The 27,777-nt window shown below is 42.4% G+C and overlaps 1 pseudogene; it reads right to left on the reverse strand.

Annotated features, from left to right (window-relative positions):
• Nucleotides 1-10,216: 10,216 nt before the first annotated feature.
• Nucleotides 10,217-20,052, reverse strand: LOC112630418 (annotated as a pseudogene).
• Between the last annotated feature and the right edge of the window lie 7,725 nt (nucleotides 20,053-27,777).

Genomic DNA, 27,777 nt, shown 5'->3' on the forward strand with positions numbered 1-27,777 from the left:
GATGAAAGGCTGTATGGGTGATGTATATTGGTTTTGAGGTGGAGGAAAACTCCTAATAGCTTTTTATGTTATAATACCATAGGACTGAGGGACATATTCTCCTATGATATGACATAGGATTTATAAAACCACAAGATAGACATGGTACCTCTCCGTAGAACAAGAATTTTACTGTTTGGTAAGTTATTTAAAACAGAGTGTTCTTCAGACTCTGAAATTCAACTTCACACTTAGGATTACTCCAGTGGAAATTGAGAATCATTGAGGTAGATGTCAAATTTCATCATGTTGCTTCCTTTTACTTAATTGGCTGTGTCAAATGAAATGAAAAATAACAGTTTAAAAGGATTAGAGAAGCCAGCGTTGAAGGGGGATCTTACTGGCTGAAGATAAGATGGTTTGAGCAGCAAAACAAGTAAGGATTGTGATAAAATGAAACACATAACTATATACATAGAAGTATGTATACATAATGTAAATATGTATTGCACATAAAAGCAATGAGAGATTTAAAGAATAATAACATTGCAAACCCTAGTAAAATAATGGAGTCTGGCATTGATCTTCAATTCATGTTAAAACCATTAGATGAAAAGTTGAGGAAGAGCCTAATAATGGATGAATCGCACAGACACACATAAATTTATTGATTAATTTTAATGTCAGCAAAAGTGGGACAGCCAGATATTATGTGCTTCCTGAAGGTGGTACGATAGGAAGTAACAGATTAAGCACTCTTGCCAAAGAATGTAATCAAGACCTGTATCTCATGATCAGTTTATAGGAAACACAGTGAGTGGAGTGCAAAATAGAGGAACTTGTAAAACCACATCAAGAGGCTGCAAACAGCCAAAGTCAGATTATAGGAAATTCTACAGAACAAATGACTTAGTTTCTTCAATAAATGGTATAAAAGGGAGATCGAGGGAAGCTGTCATAGATTAAAAGATACCTAAGAGACATATTAAACAAATGCAATATGTTAACCTCATTTGGATCCTGACTCAAATGAACTAACTGTAAAAATACGTTTTTAAAACAACAGGAGAAATTTCTTTCTTTCTTTCTTTCTTTTTTTTTTCTTTTTTTTTTTTTGAGATGGAGTCTCACTCTGTCACCCAGGCTGGAGGGCAGTGGTGTGATCTCAGCTCACTGCAACCACCGCCTCCTGCATTCAAACTATTCTCCTGCCTCAGCCTTCCAAGTAGCTGGGACTACAGGCATGCGCTGCCTCACCTGGCTAATGTTTTTGTATTTTTGGTAGAAACGGGTTTTCACCATGTTGGTCAGGCTGGTTGCGAATTCCTTACCTCAAATGATTCACCCACCTCGGACTCCCAAAATGCTAGCATTACAGGCGTGAGCCACCGTGCCTGGCCAACAGGAGAAATTTCAACACAGACTGGATATAGTTTGAAAAGACAGAGTGAAAGAACATTAGATATGAGAGATATAGAAGTCATAAAAGTGTTATTAAATATATAGGCATAGATGATGGTTTCTGCAGAAAAAGAGCATGAATGGAACAGAAAAAATATATAAAAGATTTGTGGCATAATAAGAAATATGTATTTGATCTTTGACCTCAATTCCTGACACAGAGCTCCTAAAACTCCTAATTTCCTGAGTGATAGGAGCATCTTTTGTTCTGATATTGTGACTCTTAGCAGGACCCTAGATAGCTTCAGGTTGGAGGCTAGAAAGATGGCACCTTGGCCGGGCACAGTGGCTCATGCCTGTAATCCCAGCACTTTGGGGGGCTGAGGCGGGCAGATCACGAGGTCAGGAGATCGAGGCCATCCTGGCCAACATGGTGAAACCCCGTCTATACTAAAAATACAAAAATTAGCTGGATGTGGTGGTGCATGCCTGTTATCCCAGCTACTTGGGAGGATGAGGCAGGAGAATCAGTTAAACCTGGGAGGTAGAGGTTGCAGTGAGCCAAGATGGCACCACTGCACTCCAGCCTGGGCAACAGAGCGAGACTCTGTCTCACAAAAAAAAAAAAAAAAAAAGTCACCTTGATTAGAATCCTGGAATTTTCAGCCCCCCTTTCTCCCCAAACCTATGGGGAGAGGAGAGAAGCTGGAGATTGAGTTAATAATTGATTATGGCTGCATGGCAAAACCTCCATAAAAAGTCCTAAACGATGGAGATCAGAGAACTTCCAAATTTTCATCCGTATTCTGGGAAGGTGGCACACCCCAACTCCACAGGACAAAGGCTCCTGTTCTCTGGACCATTCCGGACCTTGCGTCTGGCTGTTCATTTGTATCCTTTGTAATAAATTGGTAAACATAATTAAGATGTGTTCTGAATTCTGTGAGTCCTTATAGCAAATTATAAAACATGAAGGGAGGCCAGGGGAGGTGGCTTATGCCCGTAATCGCAGCACTTAGGAAGGCTGAAGTTGGAGAATTGCTTGAGCTCAGGAGTTTGAGGCTGCAGTGAGCTACGATCGTGCCAATGCACTCCAGCCTGGGTAACAAAGCAAGACCCTGTCTCTGAAAATAAGAAAAAAAGAAAAAGAAAACATGAAAGGGGGGGTCATAGGACCCCCTGATTTACAGTCAGTTGGTCAGAAGGATAGGAGGCCTGGGACGTGTGACTGGCATTAGAAGTGGGGGCAGTGTCATGGGACTGAGACTTCAATCTGTGGTGTCTGCACTAACTCAGGATAGTCACTGTCAAAATTGAGTTGTTCAACATTTGCTTGGTACCCAGAGAATCGGAGAATTGGTTGTTGGTACCAGAAAACATCCCAGAGTAACATAACAAATTATATAACCCTTAGTCGTAAAACTAGCACCCAAGGGAATGGGAAAAATGCTAGAGGGAATCCCACCAAGATCTGGAACAGGCACAAGATGCCCCCATCTCTATTACTACTTAACATTGTATTTGAGGTATTAGCCAGTTTAATCAGACAAGAAGGCAATTCTAATTGTTTTAATTTTGGATAAGAATTTTTTTTTTTTTTTTGAGACGAAGTTTCATTGTTGTCGCTCAGGCCGGAGTGCAATGGCGCAATCTCAGCTCACTGCAGCCTCCGCCTCCCGGGTTCAAGTGATTCTCCTGCCTCAGCCTCCTAAGTAGCTGGGATTACAGGTGCCTGCCACCACACCTGGCTAATTTTTGTGTTTTTAGTAGAGATGGGGTTTTGCCACGTTGACCAGGCTGGTCTCAAACTCCTGAACTCGTGATCTGCCTGCCTCGGCCTCCCAAAATGCGGGGATTACAGGCATGAGTTACCTCGCCTGGCCTAATTTTGCATAATAATTTAACAGAAAAATTTAAACTTTCTATGTGTAGATGATATAATGGCATCCCCAACAACCCAAGATAATTCAAGATAAAGCAGAATAAAATAATTTAGTAAGATAGAAGGATAGAAGAGCGACATACAACTATTCATACCTTCACATATGCAAAAAATAACTAGTTAACTTCGGAAAACAATATGATGTTTTTTCCATAAATTAAAAATATAGGCCAAATGCAGCAGCTCATGCCTGTAATCCCAGCATTTTGGGAGGTGGAGGCAGGACAGTTGCTTGAAGCAAAGAGATCAAGATCAGTCTGGCCAACATAGTGAGACCTCATCTCTACAAAAAGTTTAAAAAATTAGCTGAGTGTGATAGCATGCACATATAGTACTACTTACTCAGGAGGCTGAGGCCGGAAGATTACATGAGCCTGGCAGGCAAGGTTACAGTGAGCTATTATCTCACCACTGCACTCTAGCCTGGGTAACAGAGCAAGAACCTGTCTCTATTAAAAAAAAAAAAATACATATATATGTTTATATATATTAAAATACATACATATATGTATATATGTTTATATACATACATAAAAACATATGTGTATACATATTTATATACATACATAAAGTTACCATATGATGCAGCTACTCGGCTTCTGGGTATATACCCAAAAGAATTGAAAGCAGGGTCTCGGGCCGGATGCAGTGCCTCATGCCTGTAATCCCAGCACTTTGGGAGGCCAAATTGGGTAGATTGCTTGAGCTCATGAGTTCAAGACCAGCCTGGGCAAAATGGCAAGACCCTGTCTCTACCAAAAAATACAAAAATTTAGCTGCACATGTTGTCACATCCTTGTAGTCCCAATTACTCAGGAGGCTGAGGTGGGAGGATTGCTTGAGCCCAGGCTGGTGGAGGTTGCAGTGAGCAGAGATTGCATCACTGCACTCCAGCCTGGGTGACAGAGTGAGACCCCCATGTCAAAAAAAAAAAAAAAAAAGAAAGAATTATTGAAAGCAGGGTCTGAAAGATAAGTTGTACACTCACATTCATAGCAGCATTATTCACAAAACCTAAAATGTAGAAGCAACCCAAGTGTTCATTAATAGATGAAAAGACAAGGAAAATGTGGTGTACACGTACAATGGAATATTATTTAGCCCTAAAAAGAAAGGAAATTCTGACATATGCTACAACATGGATAAACTTTGAAGACATTATGCTAAGTGAAATAAGCCAATTACAAAAAGACAGTCATGCTGCATAACAACGTTTTGGTTAATGGTGAACTGCACGAATGATCATGGTCCCATAAGATTATAATGAAGCTGAAAAATTCCTACCATCTAGTGATGTTGTAGCCATTGTAACTTTGTATCTCAATGGATTACTCATGTTTGTGGTGATGCTAGTATAAATAAATCTATTGTGCTGTCATATGAAAGTGTATAGTAGGCCGGGCACGGTGACTCACGTCTGTAATCCCAGCACTTTGGGAGGCCGAGGTGGGCAGATCACGAGGTCAGGAGATCGAGACCATCCTGGCTAACACACTGAAACCCCATCTCTACTAAAAATACAAAAACTTAGCCAGGCGTGGTGGTGGGCGCCTGAAGTCTCAACTACTTGGGAGGCTGAGGCAGGAGAATGGCATGAACCCAGGAGGCAAGGGTTGCAGTGAGCCGAGATTGCGCCTTTGCACTCCAGCCTGGGCGACAGAGTGAGACTCTGTCTCAAAATGAAATGAAATGAAATGAAATAAAATAAAATAAAATAAAATAAAATAAAATAAAATAAAATAAATAAAATAAAACAAAATAAAATAAAATAAAATATCTATTGTATAGCAGCCAGGCGGGGTGTGGTGGCTCATGCCTGTAATCCAAGCACTTTGGGAGGCTGAGGCAGGTGGATCACTTGCAGTCAGGAGTTCGAGACCAGCCTGGCCAACATGGCGAAACCCTGTCTCTACTAAAAATACAAAAATTAGCCAGGCATGGTGGTGCATGCCTGTAATCCCAGCTACTTGGGAGGCTGAGGCAGGAGAATCACTTGAAATTAGGAGGTAGAGGTGGTAGTGAGCCAAGATCACACCACTGCAGTCCAGCCTGGGCAACAAAGTAAGACTCTGTGTCAAAAATTAAAAAAAAAAAAATGTATAGCAATACCCTAGGCCTTCACATTTACTCAACACTCACTGAGTCACATAGAACAACTTTCAATCCTGCAAATTCCATTCATGGTAAATGCTATCAACCTAAATAATAAACAGAGAGAAGTTCTTTAAAAGAAACTGTGGCCAGGCACAGTGGCTTATGCCTGTAATCCCAGCCCTTTGGGAGGCCAAGGCAGGTGGATCACCTGGGGTCGGGAGTTTGAGACCAGCCTGACCAACACGAGGAAATCCCATCTCTACTAAAAATACAAAAATTAGCTGGGCATGGTGGTGCACACCTGTAATCCCAGCTACTTGGGAGGCCGAGGCAGGACAATTGCTTGAACCCGAGAGGCAGGGGTTGTGGTGAATCAAGATCATGCTATTCCAGCCTGGGCAACAATAGCAAAACTCTGTCTCAAAAAAAAAAAAAAAAAAAAAAAGAAAATGTTTATTTTGGAATCGGGCATTGCAATGGGAATACATGTACCAGAGTAAACTGTGTGTGTATTCAGGGAGGTAAAGGAAGACAAAGGTTTTTAAATTCTTTTCCCATTTGGCCCAAGAATACTTGCCAATAGTGCTTGCAGCTGCAGCATACCCCAAGATAACTTTGCCACAAAATATCTGGCTTTTATTAATATTATTATGTTTGCATCACCCCAGTGTATTGATTTTGAAAACAAAAGACATCATTTTATCTGTAGCATTCTGTTTTTAACAGTGGTAGTTCGATTTACACAACAGTAATTCTCGATGGCTGAAAATCAAATCCTAGAAAACGTAGCATTCCTTTACGTGATGTTAGTTGTTCTCAAACAGTTGTTGACCAAAGAGTTATTTGGTGAATCTGATTTTTCCTAAATAGACAATTCTGGTGATTCAGAGGATTCTGAGTTAGTTCTGTTTAGAAATAACTCCAAGAATACTTTTTATGTTTTATTTTCACATTGAAAATCAGTCAGATTTGCTTCAGCCCCAATGAGCGTGTTTATGTAAAATTAAATGAGTGCTGGCAGCAAGCTGCACCTTTTGTTTTCTAAATGGGAAAAGATGTAAAGGAAAAACGAAGAAGATGATTACATAGTAGTTTTCAGATGATTATCCTTGGCTACAAGAATCAATAACAAGGGTGATGCCAGTCCAATCAATGACCAGGGTAATGCCTGCAAATGGTTAGGCAGTTGCTGGGCAGATAGCCTCACAGAATTATATTTTTGTGTAAAGTTGTGATGGCCTTTGTGTAGGGTTGTGGGTTTGGCAATCTTTTGTGGTAATTCTTGTAGTTAGGCTGTTTTTTTTTTTTTTTTTTTTTTTGAGACGGAGTCTCGCTCTGTCACCCAGGCTGAAGTGCAGTGGCTGTGATCTCGGCTCACTGCAAGCTCCGCCTCCTGGGTTCACGCCATTCTCCTGCCTCAGCCTCCTGAGTAGCTGGGACTACAGGTGCCTGCCACCAAGTCCGGCTAATTTTTTTGTATTTTTAGTAGAGACACGGTTTCACCATGCTAGCCAGGATGGTCTCAATCTCCTGACCTCGTGATCCACCCACCTCAGCCTCCCAAAGCTGGGATTACAGGCGTAAGCCACTGCCTGTAATAGTTAGTCACATGTACATGAGAACCCTCCCTTCATGGTCTTCCCTGGCTCTATTTGTCAGGGCTTTGTTTTGTTTCAACATGACTCTATTTTAATTCTGAGCACTTTTACATTCCCCCCTTTGAGAAAGATCTTTCTCCAAAAGCATCGCTGATCAATCATCCTGTAGGTAGGTTTTGATTGTCCCTTGGTGCCAGGATGGACCTGCCCCAGGTTGCTGGTCTGGTCCCATGTTGAAGAAGTAATTGGTGACTAGGAGTCAGTGTCAAAACCTTTGAAGGCACATTTGAGCAACAAGGGAGGTTTGAAAAGAGTGGCTGTCAGGCTAAGTGTACCTGGCGTTTATTGTTAAATCCAATTTTGTCTGTTCTGTAGTTTTTGCTATAATCTCAAAGTTCAGGACCAGAATTATTCTGTTAGGAGTTGTACTTCTTCAAAAGTTTAACAGGTAACAGATACAAATTTTAAAAGGTAAAATATAAAGTAAAACTAATAGTGTTATGACAATCCTAGTTAGCATAATGGTTTTCAGCTATGAACTAGGCTTAAAGGCAACCAATTGAATGAATCAAACGACTATTATCCTGTCAAGTGGAAAGGTAAGCATTAAGAGTCTCATGGGCCGGGCTCACTGGCTCACACCTATAATCCCAGCATTTTTTGAGGCCAAGGTGGGTGGATCGCTTGAGCCCAGGAGTTCAAGACCAGCCTGGGCAACATGGAGAAACCCCATCTCTACTAAAAATAGAAAAATTAGCAGGGCATGGTGGTGCACACCTGTAGTCTCAGCTGCTTGGTAAGCTGAGGTGGGAGGATCACCTGAGCCTGACAATCAGAGGTTGCAGTGAACCAAGATCACACCACACGATAGCACTCCAGCCTGGGCCACAAAATGAGACCCTGTCTAAAAAAGAAAAGAGTCTCATGATATGGAGTGTTGTTCTGACCTCTTGAGAAAAGCTGTCTATAGCATGGAAATGTCCTGGTTTGCAGTATGAATATCTCTGATGATGGCATTGAGCAGTGTCGTGCGATTTTTATGTGGTCCATATATCAAACATAAGACTTATTCTTTAAAATTCATCTAGTTTTGAATTATAGGGCTTCAGGAACAAAACAGTTCCCATTTTTAGTATTTTCTTTACTTTTTTTTTTCTTTTCTTTTTTCTGAGACAGTGTCACTTTGTCTCCCAGGCTGGAGCAGTGGCACAATCTCGGCTCACTGAAACCTCTGCCTTCTGGGCTCAAGCAATTCTTCTGCCTTAGCTTCCCAAGTCACCGTTGGAATTACAGGCACATACCACCATGCCCTGCTACCCTGCTAATTGCTTTTTTTTTTTTTTTTTTTGTAGGTCAAGATGGGGTTTCACCATGTTGGCCAGGCTGGTCTTGAACTCCTGACTTCAAGTGATCCACCCACCTTGGCCTCACAAAGTGCTGGGATTACAGGCATGAACCATCACACCTGGCCCTGTTTTTAGTATTCTCATGGAGGAAAGTTCGATTGGGGGGATGCAGAAGAATTTAGAATCTAATCTTGGCTATAGGTAGATAATAAGAACTCAAAAACAATGCACAGGGCTACAATCTAATAACAGGTGTATTACAGTTTTTCTTTTAGAAATAGTTTCTCTCTACATTGATCACATAGAAATGTCAGATTTAAAAACTTCTTGGGGCTAGGAAGCCAAAACCAAGGAAGACTTTGGATTTTCCTACAGTGTGAAGGTTCCTGGGCCTGCCAGGAAGTGATAAGAGTTTACTCACGTCACTGTAAGGCTGAGAACTCTTGAAACCAGGTGTTCTATTCACGCTTTCAAATACGATATTTTATTCAAGGCATTGGTAATATAACCCATGTTTCCAATTGTATCCTGTTATAAAGAGAGAACAGATTTTTACTGAACTTATGCAAATAACCATATTGCCATAAGAAAATTCACAAATAACTTCTGAATTTTGGAGCGATCAAGTAGGGAGGAAAAGCACATGCTTCCACCTTTGTTCACAAAAGTATACTTTACCAAATTGCTGTAAACTATAGATAGCTTAAGAGAAAATTTCTTTAAATCTGGAAAACAAAACATTTAAGTAAAAAACCAAGTTTTAAAATAAAAGTCATAAAAACATCTTCATCAGTTATTCAATTTCATGAAATTAATTTTTGTTTCCTTTGATCTTAATTAGCAGTTTTGTGAATTTCTCAGAGTTTTGGAAAACTTTTAGTCTATTGATCTTAAAGTTATTAGAAACTTGTTTTAGGAGTACTTGTTAGAATCTTTTCCATGAATCTGATTAGATGCCACTAGAAAAAAATGAAAACCCTGGATGATAGAGACAAATTAGCCATGTTTAAAATCTGATGAACATTTATTATAATCAGCAATTGACAAGTAAATGTATTTATTTTTGAGACATACAATCTAATAACCAAAATCATGACTGATAATATACTAGATTTTTAAGAATTCTATATTACTCTAGAAAATTTATATCAATAATATACCCATAAATGTAACAGACAAAAACCTAGTATGACTTATTATTTGACAGTAATAATGACTTTGTATACATTTAATACATCAAATGAGCTTAATTATTTAGCATCTCTACAAAATGAGAGATATATCCTTTATTTTATTTTATTTTATTTTATTTTATTTTATTTTTCTTCATTTTTCATACAGGGTGCCACTGCAGGTAACCATCAGAGAACTGAATTTGCTATTTTCAAATATACAGAACTGAACAAAAGCATTTTAGCATGGTGTCTTACTGTACATAGAAAACTGGTGAACATCTTCAGAAACTAAGACCAGGAAATAAAATGAGTGAATACTATTTGTTGATAACGTTTTTGAATCACTCAACAGTGTTAATATAGGCTATCTTTACCTGAAAGCAGAATTACAATTACTCACTCTGGCAGCATTGGGCAATTCTAATATGCAGGTCTAATGAAAAGTAGGTACAACCAGCAAGCAAGCAAGGGATAAATGCCATGTCTGCTTCCAAAGGGAGTGAGTGATTTGGAACCATGCTCTGCAGATTTTAAGAACTGATAATAGTCATCTTAACAGCTTAATATTGAGTTTCCCTTGAGTTGATTGTTGGCAATCAACAAAAGTGAGAATTTCTGAGATGAGCTAAATAGGATTAAAAAGCAGAACACTGTCCATATAACAGAATTGCTGCTTCACAACTTTTGCCCAGTTCTCACCTGTTATCCTACAAAACCTCTCATCTGCTACATTTTAGTGAAAACCTCTGCCAACTGTAACAGACTTTTCTCAGCCCAGCTCTATATACTTAGTATTTGAAACAAGGCTTGTGAAGTGGATGCGTCCACAGGAAAATGCAGTGTTTCTACTGGAGGTAAGTGTCAAGTTTCCTCTTTATGTTGTCAAAGGAATCTGCTCCCATATAATCAGCCTGGCCCTGTTCCCACCACTCCTTCCATTCTTCTGAGGATACAAAAGGCTGTGTCATAGCTGGGATCTCCCCAAGGGACAGATGTGACATGGCCCCTGAGACATCTTCCATATTTACATGTGAGCAGGTGTCTTTGACAAGGCCAAATTGTTGAAGCAGAGGTAAAACATTGTTGGTAAAGATGTTCCACCACAGGATGAGAAACTCTGGATCACTTTTGACACTTTTTGTTTGGGGATCATAAATATAATTCCATGGTTTGACTCGTACAGGAAATGCACAACTTTGGCACTTACACCAAAAACTTTAAATGCTGGGAGATGGGAGTATATAGAGATGCTGCTTAGGTTATAAATAAATGGCAAGTGTTTTCTGACATCTATTGTTGCCCAGCTGCTAAAAAATGTGTTCAGGTTGGGTGCAGTGGATCACGCCTGTAATCCCAGCACTTTGGGAGGCCAAGGCAGGTGGATCACCTGAGGTCAGAAGTTCAAGACCCGCCTGGACAACATGATGAAATCCTGTCTCTACAAAAATACAAAAATTGGCTGGGCATGGTGGCTCATGCCTGTAATCCCAGTGACAGGGGAGGCCAGCTGGACTTCCTGGGTCAAGTGGGGACTTGGGGAACTTTTCTGTCTTACAAGAGGATTGTAAAATGTACCAATCAGCACTCTATAAAACGCAGCAATCAGCACTCTGTAAAATGCACCAATCAGCACTCTGTAAAACGCACCAGTCAGCACTTTGTAAAATGCACCAATCAGCAGGATTCTAAAAGTAGCCAATCACGGGGAGGATTGAAAAAGGGGCACTCTGATAGGACAGAAATGGAACATGGGAGGGGACAATAAGTGAATAAGAGCTGGCCACCCCAGCCAGCAGTGACAACCCACTCAGGTCCCCTTCCATGCTGTTCAAGCTTGTTCTTTTGCTCTTTAAGATAAACCTTGCTACTGCTCACTCTTTGGGTCCGTGCCATCTTTAAGAGTTGTAACACTCACCACAAAAGTCCATGGCTTCATTCTTAAAGTCAGTGAGACCACAAAGCCAGTGGCAGGAACCAACTCTGGACACATCTTGGGGGCTCATCTAGGATATTGCCATGCGGTGAGTACCATTGGACCCCTTTCACTTGCTATTCTGTCCTATTTTTCCTTAGAATTCGGGACCTAAACACTGGGCACCTCTTGGTCAGTTAAAAGCAACTAGTGTGGCTGCCAGACTAAAGACATAGGTTTCAGACTTTCTGGGAAAGGGCTCTCCAACAATCCCCGACTCTTTGAAGTCAGGACCATTGCTTTGCCTGGAACCAGCTTCTGCTTTTCCTGCACTTCTGGGCTGAGCCGAGGGTCAGCAGAGAGGAAAGCCATTCAGCTCCAGGGTCCCAACAAAAAGTTAGTTGTCCCTGCAGCCATGAGCGGAGCTCTCAGTTACATCACCCAAATGAGACTTGCCTATCTATCCTATTTATCCTGACCCTTGCCTCCTGGGTCCTAATGCCTGTCAGTCAAACTTCCTTTTGCCTCTCTTCTCCAAGCCTAGTCCTGCTTCTAAAAACCACTCCCTAGTTTCTCCTATAAGGATGATTTCTAATAGAGATTTCAGGACTCTGTTCCCTTCTTTAGGCACCTGGGCTCACCAATCAGAAAGAACCAAAATTCTTCAATGGGAAATAGGCACCCTGGGACACATAATTTTTTACTGGAGCCCCATCGGGCGGACTATCTGGAACACCATCTATCCTTTTAGGATCCCTCCTCAGACTGCAGGCCTAACAAAGGCTATTCCTGAAGCTAGGATATGGGGAGCCTCAGAAATTATAGACTCCTAAATTGGGGGTGTATCTTTCCTATTCATATGATGAGAAGTGAGGACAAAAGGTGTCACTCTTCCAACCCTGGAGATCCCTTCCCTCCCTCAAGGTATGGCCTTTCACTCCATTTTGAGGCATATCGTCTTTATAGGACAAGGGTAAGGTCCCAATACCAACAGGAGAAAACACTTAGGACTCTAACTAGCAGGTTTTTGAGAATGCATCGGTAAGGGCCACTAAATCCGACATTTCTCGATCCTCTTTGTGGTCTAAGAGGAAAGGCAAGGGTACAGGTTTTCAAGAATGCATCAGTAAGGGCCACTAAATCTGACCTTCCTCAGTCCTCTTTGTGGTCTATGAGGAAAACAAGTGTTTCCGCTGCTGCTTCAGTGAGCGCAACTATTCCAAACAGCAGGGTCCAGAGACCGTTGTGGGTTCTTGGGCAGGGGAAGAAACAGACCAAAACCATGGGCAGTTTTTTCTTTCTGTTTTAGATGGGAAACACTCAGGCATCAACAACTCACCCTTGAAATGCATCCTAAGCCATTGGGACCAATTTGGCCCACAAACCCTGAAAAAGACATGGCTTATTTTGTTTATTTATTTATTTTTTGCACTATGGCCTGGCCCCAATATTCTCTCTCTGATGGGGAAAAATGGCCACCTGAGGGAAGTGTAAATTACAATACTATCCTGCAGCTTAACCTTTTCTATAAAAGGGAAGGCAAATGGAGTGAAATACCTCATGTCCAAGCTTTCTTTTCATTGAAGGGTAATCCACAACTATGCAAAGCTTGCAATCTACATCCCACAGGAGGACCTCTCAGCTTACCCCCACATCCTAGCCTCCCTACAGCTCCCCTTCCTATTAATGGTGAGCCTCCGCTAATCTCCCCCACCCAGAAGGAAACAAACAAAGAAATCTCCAAGGGACCACAACCTCCCCCCGCCCCCCCGGCTATCGGTTATGTCCCCTTCAAGCTGTAGGGGGAGGGGAATTTGGCCCAACCCAGGTACATGTCCCCTTCTCCCTCTCTGATTTAAAGCAGATCAAGGAAGACCTGGGGAAGTTTTCAGATGATCCTGATAGGTATATAGATGTCCTACAGGGTCTAGACCTTTGACCTCATTTGGAGAGATATCATGCTACTGTTAGGTCAAACCCTGGCCTTTAATGAAAAGAATGCAGCTTTAGCTGCAGCCCGAGAGTTTGGTATCTTAGTCAAGTAAATGATAGAATGACAGCCAAAGAAAGGGACAAATTCCCTACCAGTCAGCAAGCCATCACCAGTATGGATCCCCACTGGGACCTAGACTCAGATCATGGGGACTGGAGTCATGAACATCTGTTGACCTGTGTTCTAGAAGGACTAAGGAGAATTAGGAAAAAGCCCATGAATTATTCAATGATGTCCACCATAACTCAGAAAAACGAAGAAAATCCTACTGCCTTCCTCAAGCGGCTATGGGAGGCCTTAAGAAAATATACTCCCCTGTCACCCTGCTCCCTCAAGGGTCAATTGATCCTAAAAAGTAAGTTTATTATCCAATCAGTCACAGATATCTGGAGAAAGCTACCAAAGCTAGCCCTGGGCCCTGAACAAAATTTGGAGGCATTATTAAACCTGGCAACCTTAGGGTTCTATAATAGGGACCTAGAGGAACAGGCCCAAAAGGAAAAGTGAGATCAGAGAAAGGCTGCAGCCTTAGTCATGGCCCTCAGACAAACAAACCTTGGTGGTTCAGATAGGACAGAAAATGGAGCAGGCCAATCACCCGGTAAAGCTTGTTATCAGTGTGGTTTGCAGGGACCCTTTAAAAAAGATTCTCCAATGAGAAACAAGCCGCCCCCTCACCCATGTCCACTATGTCAAAGCAATCACTGGAAGGCACACTGACCCAGAGGACAAGGGTCCTCTGGGCCAGAAGCCCCCAACCAGATGATCCAACAACAGGACTGAGGATGCCTGGTGCAAGCGCCAGCTCATGTCATCACCCTCACTGAGCCCTGGGTAAGTTTAACCATTGAGGGCCAGGAAATTGACTTCCTCTGGGACAATGGTGCAGCCTTCTCAGTATTAATCTCCTGTCCCGGACGACTGTCGTCAAGGTTCGTTACCATCCGAGGAATCCCAGGACAGCCTGTAACCAAGTATTTCTCCCACCTCCTCAGTTGTAACTGGGAGACTTTGCACTTTTCACATGCCTTTCTTGTTATGCCTGAAAGTCCCACACCGTTATTAGGGAGGGACATATTAGCCAAAGCTGGAGCTATTATCTACATGAATATGGGGGACAAGTTACCCATTCATTGTACCCTACTGGAGGAGGGAATCAACCCTGAAGTCTGGGCATTGGAAGGACAATTTGGAAGGGTAAAAAATGCCCACCCAGTTCAAATCGAGCTAAAACCCCACCACTTTTCCTTATCAAAGGCAATACCCTTCAGGCCTGAAGCTCATAAAGGATTACAGGATATTGTTAGACATTTAAAAGTTCAAGGCCCAGTAAGAAAATGCAGCAGTTCCTGCAACACCCCAATTTTATGAGTACAAAAACTGAATGGTCAGTGGAGACTAGTGCAGGATCTTAGTCTCATCGATGAGGTGGTAATTCCTCTATATCCAGCTGTACCCAACTCCTATACCCTGCTCTCTCAAACACCAGAGGAAGCAGAATGGTTCACTGTTCTGGACCTCAAGGATGCCTTCTTCTGCATTCCCCTGCACTCTGACTTCCAGTTTTTCTTTGCCTTTGAGGATCCCTCAGACCACACATCCCAACTTAGGTGGACGGTCTTGCCTCAAGGGTTTAGGGATAGCTCTCATCTGTTTGGTCAGGCACTGGCCCAAGATCTAGGCTGCTTCTCAAGTCCAGACACTCTGGTCTTTCATATGTGGATGATTTACGTTTGGCTACCAGTTCAGAAGCCTCATGCCAGCAGGCTACTCTAGATCTCTTGAACTTTCTAGCTAATCAGGGATACAAGATGTCTAAATCGAAGGCCCAGATCTGCCTACAAGTCAAATATCTAGGCCTAATCTTAGCCAGAGGAACCAGGGCCCACAGCAAAGAATGAATTCAGCCTATACTGGCTTATCCTCACCCTAAGACATTAAAACAGTTTCAGGGGTTCCTTGGAATTACTGGCTTTTGCCAACTATGGATCCCTGGATACAACGAGATGGCCAGGCCACTCTATACTCTAATCAAGGAGACCCAGAGGGCAAATACTCATCTAGGAGAATGGGAACCAGAGGCAGAAACAGCCTTCAAAACCTTAAATCAGGCCCTGTACAAACTCCAGCCTTAAGCCTTCCCACAAGACAAAACTTCTCTTTATACATCACAGAGAGAGTGAGAATAGCTTTTGGAGTCCTTACTCAGACTCATGGGACAACCCCACAACCAGTGGCATACCTAAGTAAGGAAATTGATGCAATAGCAAAAGGCTGGCCTCACTGTTTATGGGTAGTTGTGGCGGAGGCCATCTTAGTGTCAGAGGCTGTCAAAATAATACAAGGAAAGGATCTCACCATCTGGACTACTCATGATGTAAATGGCATACTGGGTGCCAAAGGAAGTTTATGGCTATCAGACAACCACCTGCTTAGATACAAGGCACTTCTCCTTGAGGGACCAGTGCTTCAAATATGCACGTGTGCAACCCTCAACCTGCCACTTTTCTTCCAGAGGATGGGGAACCAATTGAGCATGACTGCAAACAAATTGTAGGCCAGACTTATGCCATGATCTCTTAGAAGTCCTCTTAGCTAATCCTGACCTTAACCTATATAGTGATAGAAGTTCATTTGTGGAGAATGGGATACGAAGGGCAGGTTTTGCCATAGTTAGTGATGTAACAGTACTTGAAAGTAAACCTCTTCCCCCAGGCACCAGTGCCCAGTTAGCAGAACAAGTGGCGCTTACCCGAGCCTTAGAACTGGGAAAGGAAAAAAGAATAAATATGTATACAGATAGCAAGTATGCTTATCTAATCCTACATGCCCATGCTGCAATATGGAAATAAAGGGAGTTCCTAACCTCTGGGGAAACCCCCAATAAATACCACAAGGAAATCATGGAGTTATTGCACGCAGTGAAAAAACCCAAGGACGTGGCAGTCTTACAGTGCCAAAGCCATCAAAAAGGTGAAGGAGAAAAGGCAGAAGGAAACTGTCAGGCCGACGCTGAGGCCAAAATTGCTGCCAAGTAGAACCTCCCATTAGAAATACCTATGGAAGGACCCTTGGTATGGAACAACCCTCTCCAAGAGATTAAGCTGCAGTATTCCCTGACTGAAACAGAACGCGGACTTTCACGGTGGCATAGTTTTCTCCCCTCTGGGTTGTTAACGACAGAAGAGGGAAAGGTACTCATACCCAAAGCTAGCCAGTGGAAAATACTTAAGACCCTCCACCAAACTTTTCATATGGGTATTGAGAATACTCATCAAATGGCCAAATCCCTATTTACAGGGCCAAATCTCCTCCGGACCATCCAGCAAGTAGTCAAAGCATGTGAGGTGTGCCAAATGAATAATCCCTTGGTACATTGTAAGGCTCCTCTGGGGGAACAAAGAATAGGGCAGAGGACTGGCAGTTAGACTTCACCGATAGGCCTAAGTCAAGGGGATTCAATACTTATTGGTCTGTGTTGATATCTTTACAAATTGGATACAAGCCTTCTCTGCAAGACAGAGAAGGCTCAGGAAGTGGTTAAAGTCCTAATTCATGAAATGATTCCTAGATTTGGGCCTCCCCAAAGCTTATAAAGTGGCAGCTTTTAAAGCTTCCCCAAAGCTTATAAAGTGACAGTCCAGCTTTTAAAGCCATGATAACTCAGGGAATTTCCAGGGTGCTAGGATACAATATCACCTTCACTGCGTCTGGAGGCCACGATCCTCAGGGAAGGTTGAGAAGGCAAATGAAACACTCAAGAGGCCCTTAAGGAAACTAACACAAGAAACGCATCTCCCATGGCCTACTCTCTTGCCCATGGCCTTATTGAGAATCTGAAATTCTCACAAAATAGGGCACCTACTATCCCATCAGTGTAATTATACCCTACAACTTTAAGGCCCAATTGATCACAGTAACTTCTGAGTCACCCAAACAGCTCCATTCAGATGGCTTGTCCACTTCTCAGGTTCCCCCAAAATCATCACCACCTCCCTGCTTAACAAACAGTCCAGGTTTTGTAATGGCGAACATACTCCCTGCATGACCATTCATCCCTGGAGCCCCTGCAGCAGCGCCCCCACCACTAGTGAATGTCTTCTCATCCCCTTTTTCAATCACTCTCTTGAATGGTTCCTAGTAGATATAAAAAGTTTTTTGTTTTTTTTTTTTCCAATGGGAAAATAGAACACAGGGAGCCAGTCAGTTTGCTCCCAACACCCCTTTCCAGCCACTCACCGCAGCTACCTTGGCAAGTACTCTAGGAGTATGGGAAAATGAAATCAACAAACACACACCCTTTTAACATATGCAACCAGCCAAGGCATATTCCTCTTATGTGGAACTTCAACCTATATCTGCCTCCCCACCAACTGGACAGGCACCTGCACCTTAGTCTTCCTAAGTACCGACATTGACATTGCCCCAGGAAATCAGACCCTATTAGTGCCCCTCAAGGCTCAAGTCCATCAGCACAGGGCCATACAACTAATTCCCCTACTTATAGAGTTAGGAATGGCCACTGCTACAGGAACCAGAATAGCCAGTTTATCTACTTCACTGTTTATCTACTTCACCACACTCTCAAAGGATTTCTCAGACAGTTTGCAAGAAATAACAAAATCTATCCTTACTCTACAATCCCAAGTAGACTCTTTGGCAGCAGTGACTCTCCAAAACCGTCAAGACCTAGACCTCCTCCCTGCTGAGAAAGGAGGACTCTGCACCTTCTTAGGGGAAGAGTGTTGTTTTTACACTAACCAGTCAGGGATAGTAGGAGATGCCACCCAGGGTTTACAGGAAAAGGCTTCTGAAATCATACAATGCCTTTCAAACTCTTATACCAACCTCTGGAGTTGGGCAACATGGCTTCTCCCCTTTCTAGGTCCCATGACAGCCTTCTTGCTATTACTTGCCTTCGGGTCCTGTATTTTTAACCTCCTTGTCAAATTTGTTTCCTCCAGGATTGAGGCCATCAAGCTACAGATGGTCTTACAAATGGAACCCCAAATGAGCTCAACTCACAACATCTACTGAGGACCCCTGGACCGACCTGCTGGCCCTTTGACTGGCCTAGAGAGTTCTCCTCTGGAGGACACTACAACTGCAGGGTCCCTTCTTCGCCCCTGTCCAGCAGGAAGTAGCTAGAGTGGTCATTGCCTAATTCCCAACAGCAGTTGGGGTGTCATGTTTAGAGGGGGGATTGAGAGGTGAGGCCAGCTGGACTTCCTGGGTCAAGTGGGGACTTGGGGAACTTTCCTGTCTTACAAGAGGATTGTAAAACGCACCAATCAGTGCTCTGTAAAATGCACCAATCAGCACTCTGTAAAACGCACCAATCAGCAGGATTCTAAAAGTAGTCAATCGTGGGGAGGATTGAAAAAAGGGCACTCTGATAGGACAGAAATGGAACATGGGAGGGGATAATAAGAGAATAAAAGCTGGCCACTGTAGCCAGCAGTGGCAACCCGAGTCCCCTTCCATGCTGTGGAAGGTTTATTCTTTTGCTCTTCACAATAAACCTTGCTACCGCTCACTCTTTGGGTTCATGCCATCTTTAAGAGCTGTAACACTCACTGCGAAGGTCCACGGCTTCATTCTTAAAGTCAGCGAGACCATGAACCCACCGGCAGAAACCAACTCTGGACACACCAGTGCTTTGAGAGGCCAAGGTGGGTGGATCATGAGGTCATGAGTTCAAGACCAGCCTGGCCAAGATGGTGAAACCCCGTCTCTACTAAAAATACAAAAATTAGCCAGGAGCAGTGGCAGGCACCTGTAATCCCAGCTACTTGGGAGGCTGAGGCAGGAGAATTGCTTGAACCCAGGGGGCGGAGGTTGCAGTAAGCCAAGATCGCACCACTGTACTCCAGCCTGGGCAACAGAGTGAGACTCCGTCTCCAAAAAAAAAAGAAAAGAAAATTCAAAAATTAGCCAGGCATGATGGCAGGTGCCTGTAATCCTAGCTACTTGGGAGGCTGAGGCAGGAGAATCAGTTGAACCTGGTAGGTGGAGGTTGTGGTAGGCCGAGATTGTGCCATTGCACTCCAGCCTGGGCGACAGAGTGAGACTCAGTCTCAAAAAAAAAGAAAAGAAAAAACAAAAAAAATGTGTTCAGTAAGCCTTCGTCCCCACCATCAAAACTACCTTGCTCAGAAGCAAGATGAAACCGCAGATTATATATTTAAACTGAAGGCTGATAAATGAAGACTTTGGAATTGAAGCAGTCAGGCCACCTTGGGTCTGGTCCTGCTGATATTTCTTCTCTCTCAAACAGATCATCAATATTTCCTAGGACCAAAGTATCTGCATCCATGGATACACATTTTTAATACTGTATAAGCAACTAGCAGTGGAGCTTTGTCAGCGTGATAGCCAACTCTGGCCTCTTCATTAAGGATAGATGAGCAGAATCGTGCCATCTAAGACATCTACCATGACTTCAGCAAAGACGGTCTCTAAAACTTTTCTCATGGAGTCTGAGACTTGCGGGGTGGCGAGTACGACCAGCCTCTTGGTGGTCCTGTGCTATTTCAGAGATGAGCCCAGGGCCAGGACAGCTTTGGTGTAGGCATCATTTGTGGTCAGTGTCGCAAAGGCCTGATCTGTCATGGTGCTGCCGAGGGTGCAGGCAACTGGGGCAGCCGCAGGTTGGGAGGGAGCAAGGGCAGGGAGGAGGCGCAGCGGGACTGCCATTTAAAACTCTCCAGGGGTTCAAACGGAAAGTGCCAAAGTTAACTCTAGAACAAAAAGAAAATTTAGAATTTTGATCTTGGAGAAGTCTGCCAAGGATTCAAAAGGTTCAAAACACTTGATGAAAACATGACCACAGGCCATTGTGAAATAATATTCATTTAACCAGAGTGATATCAAAGACTTAAAAAGCAATACAGAAAATAACGTGGATGTAAAATTCTTAACCCTTTCAAAGCTCAAAAAAATCTAATAAAGATAACAGGAAATTATCTTGACAAAATGTAAAATCTTTGTTTTTTAAGGCTTCTCCTTATTGGAAGCTCATTTATCCGAGTTTGCAATAAACTGAAAGTCATACCTGATGAGAAGATACTTGAATTCAGTCAAACACAGGAAACATATGTGTCCAAGTTTATATGTATACACCACATTATACAAAAATGTGGCCAGTCATGGTTGCTCACGCCTGTAATCCCAGCATTTTGGGAGGCTGAGAAAGGTGGATCACTTGAGGTCAGGAGTTCGAGACCAGCCTGACCAACATGGCGAAACCCCATCTTTACTAAAAATACAAAAATTAGCTGGGCGTGGTGGCGGGTGCCTGTAATCCCAGCTACTCAGGAGGCTGAGGCAGGAGAATTGTTTGAACCTAGGAGGCAGAGGTTGCAGTGAGTCGAGGTCTCGCCATTGCACTCCAGCCTGGGTGACAGAGCAAGACTCCAATTCAGGAAAAAAAAAAAAGAAAGAAACAAAGAAAAATGTAAAGAAGAACTAGTATCTTGAGCAGGGGAATACATGGCTCTTAGTAAAACCATGAGAAATTTCTTGGTTACGTGAAACAATTCAGATACATCAAAAAAAAGTCAAGAGGGCTGGGCACAGCGGCTCACGCCTGTAATCCCAACACTTTGGCAGGCTAAGGTGGGTGGATCACGAGGTCAGGAGTTCGAGACCAGCCTGGCCAACATAGTGAAACCTCGTCTCTACTAAAAATACAAAAATGGGCTGGGTGTGGTGGCGGGCACCTGTAATCCCAGCTACTTGGGAGGCCAAGGCAGGAGAATCGCTTGAAACCGGAAGGCAGAGGTTGCATAAGCCCAGATCGCACCACTGCATTCCAGCCTGGGTGACAAGAGGGAAACTCCACCTCAAAAAAAAAAAAAAAAAAGAAAGAAAAAAGAAAAAAAGCCAAGAGTGCACAAACCAACTTACAGTGAAGAAAAATATTGCTTTTCTAGGACTTTAAGACAGAACATTTCAGTGTCAGGTTATAACAGCAGAGTTAGAACTGGAGAAAAAAGTTACAGGAGCTGACTAAAGAGTTAAAAAAGAGTTATTACCCAAGTCGAGCAAAAATATATAGCTTCTGAAGGGGAGAAAGAAGAGCTGATGTAATGATGCATGACCTGCAAATCATGTAGCAGGATACCACAAACTTTGAACTTCCGAGATAAGAGTTTGAGAAACTCCAAGAGGAAAACTCTACCCCAAGAAATGAAATCATTATTTCATTATTATTATTATTATTTTGAGACAGAGTCTCACTCTGTCGCCCAGGCTGGAGTGCAGTGGTGCCATCTTGGCTCACTGCAAGCTCCGCCTCCCGGGTTCACGCCATTCTCCTGCCTCAGCCTCCAGAGTAGCTGGGACTACAGGCACCCGCCACCACGCCCCGCTAATTTTTGTATTTTTAGTAGAGACAGGGTTTCACCACATTGGCCAGGCTGTTCTCGAACTCCTGACCTCATGATCCACCCGCCTCTGCCTCCCGAAGTGGAAATTATCATTTTAAATGAAAAAGACAGCACTTTAAACCTTGAATTAAGAAAATTAAATGTAAATGTAAAACAGAAAAAAATGTGCGGAGAATTAAAAATCAAAGCCTCTTGCAAATTTTACAAACAGTAGATCAGTATTTCAAGAAAAGCTTATTGTTCTAACGTAGGAGACCATATTTTCCGTTGTATCAGTGTATTTTTTTTTTTTTTTTTGAGATGGAGTTTCGCTCTTGTTGCCCAGGCTGGAGTGCAACCGGGTGATGATCTCTGCTCAGGGCAACCTCTGCCTCCCGGGTTCAAGCGATTCTCCTGCCTCAGCCTCCAGAGTAGCTGGGATTACAGGCATGCGCCACCACACCTGGCTAATTTTGTATTTTTATTTATGTATTTGTTTATTTTTTAGATGGAATCTTGCTCTGTTGCCCACGCTGCAGTGCAGTGGTGCGATCTCGGCTCACTGCAAGCTCCGCCTCCCAGGCTCACGCCATTCTCCTGCCTCAGCCTCCTGAGTAGCTGGCACTACAGGCGCCCGCCACCACGCCCGGCTAATTTTTTGTATTTTTTTTTTTTTTTTTTAGTAGAGACGAGGTTTCACCATGTTAGCCAGGATGGTCTGGATCTCCCGACCTCATGATCTGCTGGCCTCGGCCTCCCAAAGTGCTGGGATTACAGGCGTGAGCCACGGCGCCCAGCCCCTAATTTTGTATTTTTAGTAGTGATGGGGTTTCTCCACGTAGGTCAGACTGGTCTCAAACTCCCAATCTCAGGTGATCCACCTGCCTCGCCCTCCCAAAGTGCTGGGATTACAGGCATGAGCCACCACGCCTGGCCCAGTGTATTTTTAATATTAAAGTTCAATCTTTAAAAGACACAAATAATTCCCTTCTTATTGTAGTCAACTTGATTACACACAAAATGTCTTTCATAAATCCATTATTTGTGATCTTTTACAATCTGCACAGACCTTAAATGACATGCTTAGAATTTCTGCATTTTCCAATACTTCCTCTTTTTTTTTTTTTTTTTTTGGCAGAGTCTTGCTCTGTTGCCCAGGGTGGAGTGCAGTGGCACGATCTCGGCTCACTGGAAGCTCCACCTCCCAGGTTCATGCCATTCTCCTGCCTCAGCCTCCCGAGAAACTGGAACTACAGGCGTCTGCCACCACGCCTGGCTAATTTTTTTATATTTTCAGTAGAGACGGGGTTTCACCCTCTTAGTCAGGATGGTCTGGACCTCCTGACCTCGTGATCCACCCGCCTCCGCTTCCCAAAGTGCTGGGATTACAGGCGTGAGTCACCACACCCGGCCCCAATACTTCGTCTTTTCTAAATAACTAGTCATTTTACTTCAGGACAAAAACTGACCACATAAGATTCTTTCTCATACAAAATTATCTTCTTTTCTTTTTAACCTTCCTTGCCCAAAATACTTTTTCCTACCTATAACTTTCTTTACATTTCCCTCCTACTTAACTGGTTTCTATCTTGTTTCTATTCCTTTCCTAAGCCCATAGTTTGAAACAACTTTTAAACAAACTCTGATTTGAAAAGAGAATTAGTTTTCTCAATAAAGAACACAGTTTTGGCTGGGTGCAGTGGCTCATGCCTGTAATCCCAGCACTTTGGGAGGCCAAGGCAGGTGGATCACTTGAGGTCAGGAGTTCAAGACCAGCCTGGCCAACATAGCAAAACCCTGTCTGCACAAAAAATACAAAAATTAGCTGGGCATGGTGGCAGGTGCCTGTAATTCCAGCTACTTGGGAGGCTGAGGCAGGAGAAGTGCCTGGACCTGGGAGGCAGAAGTTACAGTGAGCTGTGATCACACAACTCTACTCCAGTCTGGGCAACAAAGCAAGACTTCATCTCAAGAAACAACAACAACAACAACAAAACAGTTTTTAATGGTTTTCTTATAAGTTTTATAATTAAAAACACATCTGGCCAGGTGCAGTGGCTCACATCTGTAATCCCAACACTTTAGGAGGCTGAGGCAGGTGGATCACTAGAGGTCAGGAGTTCAACACCAGCCTGGCCAATGTGATGAAACGCTGTGTCTACTAAAAATACAAAATTAGCCAGGCATGGTGGCAGGCGCCTGTAGTCCCAGCTATTCAGGAAGCTGAGCAAGGAGAATCATTTGAACCTGAGAGGTGGAGGCTGCAGTGAGCCAAGATCGTGCCACTGGACTCCATTCTTGGTGACAGAAAGAGACTCTGACTCAAAAAAAATCTAATTTTGTTGGTAAACTTTATATACAGAATTTTATATATATATTTAAAATATATATATTTAAATATATTTATATATAAATATAAAATATTTATATATTATTTATTTTATAAATAAAATATATAAATATATATTTAAAATATATATAATTCTGTTTATATAATACACACAGACACATACAAACATATATATACATATATGAATTTTTAATTCTTAGTAACCTCAGTTTCTAGCAATAATTTTTTTTTTTTTTGAGACGGAGTCTCACTCTGTCACCCAGGCTAGAGTGCAGTGGCATGATCTCAGCTCACTGCAACCTCTGCCTCCTGGATTCAAGCAATTGTCCTACTTCAGCCTCCTGAGTAGCTGAGATTACAGGTGCCTGCCACCACACCAGCTATGTTTTTGTTTTTCCAGCAAGAGATTTTGAACTGTCACATATCAGTATTTCACAGATGAGAACCATTTCATAATTTTTATTTTTATTTATTTCTTTATTTTTTTGAGACAGAGTTTTACTCTTGCCACCTAGGCTGAAGTGCAGTGGCGTGAGCTTGGCTCACTGCAGCCTCTGCCTCCCAGGTTCAAACGATTCTCCTGCCTCAACCTCCCAAATAGGTGGGATTACAGGCATGCCCCATCATGCCTGGCTAACTTTCGTATTTTTAGTAGAGACGGGGTGTCACTGTGTTGGTCAGGCTGATCTCGAACTCCTGACCTCAGGTGATCTGCCCACCTCAGCCTCCCAAAGTGCTGGGATTACAGGCGTAAGCCACCATGCCTGGCCCCATTTCATAATTTTTAGAAACATGTTTCCCAACTGGGCATAATGGCTCATTCTTATAATCCCAGCACTGTGGGAGGACAAGGTGGGAGGATTGCTTAAAGTCAGGAGTTTAAGACCAGGCTGGATAACAAAGTGAGACCCCATCTTTACAAAAAATTAAAAAATTAGCCAGGCATGGTGGCACATTCCTTAGTCTCAGCTACTCAGGAGGCTAAGTAGGAGGACTGCTTGAGCTCCCAAACTTGGAAATGATCTGGATATTTATGAGTACTTATTACTTAATTTAACATAACATTCTAGTTACATGGAAATTTTATTTATTAACATTTACATTTACCTAATTAATCTATTTGTAATTGTTGTAACAATTATAACTAGATTAGTTATGAAAACTGATATATTAGATAAAACTAGTCATCATTTCAAGTTGTTTCCCTGTTAACCATTTTTTATAGAATGTGACTATCAGGTGTTCACCTAAGAACCTTAAATTTAAATATATAGGTATTTTGCCTACAACTCAGAAGATACAGTTCTTTTATTTTTCTTTCTTTCTTTTTTTTTTTTTTGAGATGGAGTTTTGCCCTTATTGCCCATGCTGGCATGCAATGGCATGATCTCGCCTCACTGCAACCTCTGCCTCCTGGGTTCAAGTGATTCTCCTCTCTCAGCCTCCTGAGTAGCTGGCATTACTGGAATGTGTCACCATGCCTGGCTAATTTTGTATTTTTAGTAGAGACGGGGTTTCTCCATGTTGGTCAGGCTGGTCTCAAACTCCCAGCCTCAGGTGATCCATCCGCCTTGGCCTCCCAAAGTGCTGGGATTACAGGCGTGAGCCACTACGCCCGGCCTAATATGGTTTTCATTATACCAACAATATTGAACAAGACTATTCTGTTTTTAGGTTGAATTTATAGTTTGATAACCTTTGTGACAAACCCTCACTTAAAACATCTAGTGGGCACAAATATAAGACTGTCTGACTAGTAAATCCAGGCAAAAATGTATTCTGAAAATTCTGAAGACATTTTTATTTTTATTTTACTACCAAATTTAAAATCAGCTTCTTTGTCAAAATTTACTTAAGTCACATTACTAAAAGGCATTGAGTTAATTATTATATATGTTACATGAATGATCATCTAAGCCAATCTGAATAGAATTTCTTAAGGAAACTTTGATTGATAATGCCATATTTTACCATGTAAACATAACATATAACATAATACATATGCATGTACATAAACATAACCTAAACACATATACACACACAAGGCTCTTATAGCTTTCATTTTAGAATTTTAGTCATAAGATAGTAAAACAAACACGTGACTTTAAAAAAGTTGGATCCAAATTACTTTTTGACAAAATGGGACTTGTTCACATGGCTAAGTTTTTATTTGACCTGAAAGGTAATCTAATGAGAGCTGTGAACCAAAATTTTGGGCAAAACAGTTCCCATGGAAGTTTCAATTAAAAACAAACACTTTTTACTCTTTTTACAGTTTCAAATGAGTTTAGGCGTAAATATTTAAATGTTTACATTTTAGTTGAAACTGGCTGAATTGTGTAAGAAAAACAGAATCTCCAGCGGCCTTGAATTTGTACAAATCTGTCTTTTGTTTACTGGTCTGGCTTGCTTGACTAGTCAATGCAGGCAGGGAAACATTTTAGCAGTTTTTTTCCATTGGCTTTTGCTTGTTTTAGCCTCTGTGTGGCAGACAAAACAATGTTTATGCTGGGCAGAGATTTATTATTGCTACTCTGAACTCAAGATTTCAACCTGTTTAATCTAAGATCCTAACTTTTATAAACACTTATCTAGTTTTCTTTTCTTTTCTTTTCTTTTTTTTAGGATAGCAATCCTTCAATTAACTGTTCTATTACCCTAAGCAATTGTTAGGCAAACCTACTTTAACATTTTCAGACAGTCTTCTGGTTGTTGGTTGTCATGGAGTTGTTGTCATTTATAAAGTCATTAATTTAGAAGCCCTTTAAGACTTTTAAGCCAGGCATGGTGGCTCATGTCTGTAATTCCAACACTTTGGGAAGCCAAGGTGAATGGCTCGCTTGAGCCTTGGAGTTCAAGACCAGCCTGGGCAACATGGGGGAGATGCCACTCCACCAAACCAAACAAAAACCAAAAAACAGAAATTAGCTGGGTGTGGTAGCACATATCTGTAGGCCTGGCTACTTGAGAGGCTGAAGTGAGAGGAGAGGATTGCTGGAGCCTGCGAGGTCAAGGCTGTAGTGAGGCATGATCATGCCACTGCACTCCAGCCTTAGTGACAGAGTGAGACGTCTCCCCCTCAAAAAAAATTAAAGTGGCAGGGCACAATGGCTCACTCCTGTAATCTCAGCACTTTGGGAGGCCAAGGCAGGCGGGTCTCTCGAGGTCAGGAGTACAATACCAGCCTGGCCAACCTGTCTCTACTAAACATACAAAAATTAGCCAGGCATGGTGGTGCATGCCTGTAATTCCAGCTACGTGGGAGGCTGAGGCAGGAGAATCACTTGAACCCGGGAGGCAGAGGTTGCACTGAGCCGAGATTGTGCCACTGCACTCCAGCCTGGGAGACTGAGCAAGACGCCATAAAAAAAAAAAAAAATCTTGGCTAGAATGCCATAAGCAGTGAATTTCACCTCAACAACTGAGGAAGAGTCAGCTCATTCAAAGTAGGCAGAAAAAAAATAAAGAAATAAAGAGAGAACTTCTAAGGCCTGACATGTTAACTCTATAGTTGCCGGGCTTTCTTTAGAGCTTTCAAATAATGATCATATGAGCTCTGAATTTTCACTGATGTAATTTACTCATCAGTTTTGGTTTTTTGTTTTTTTTGTTGTTGTT

This window comes from Theropithecus gelada, chromosome 8 (assembly GCF_003255815.1).
Source record: "Theropithecus gelada isolate Dixy chromosome 8, Tgel_1.0, whole genome shotgun sequence".
Lineage (NCBI taxonomy): Eukaryota > Metazoa > Chordata > Mammalia > Primates > Cercopithecidae > Theropithecus > Theropithecus gelada.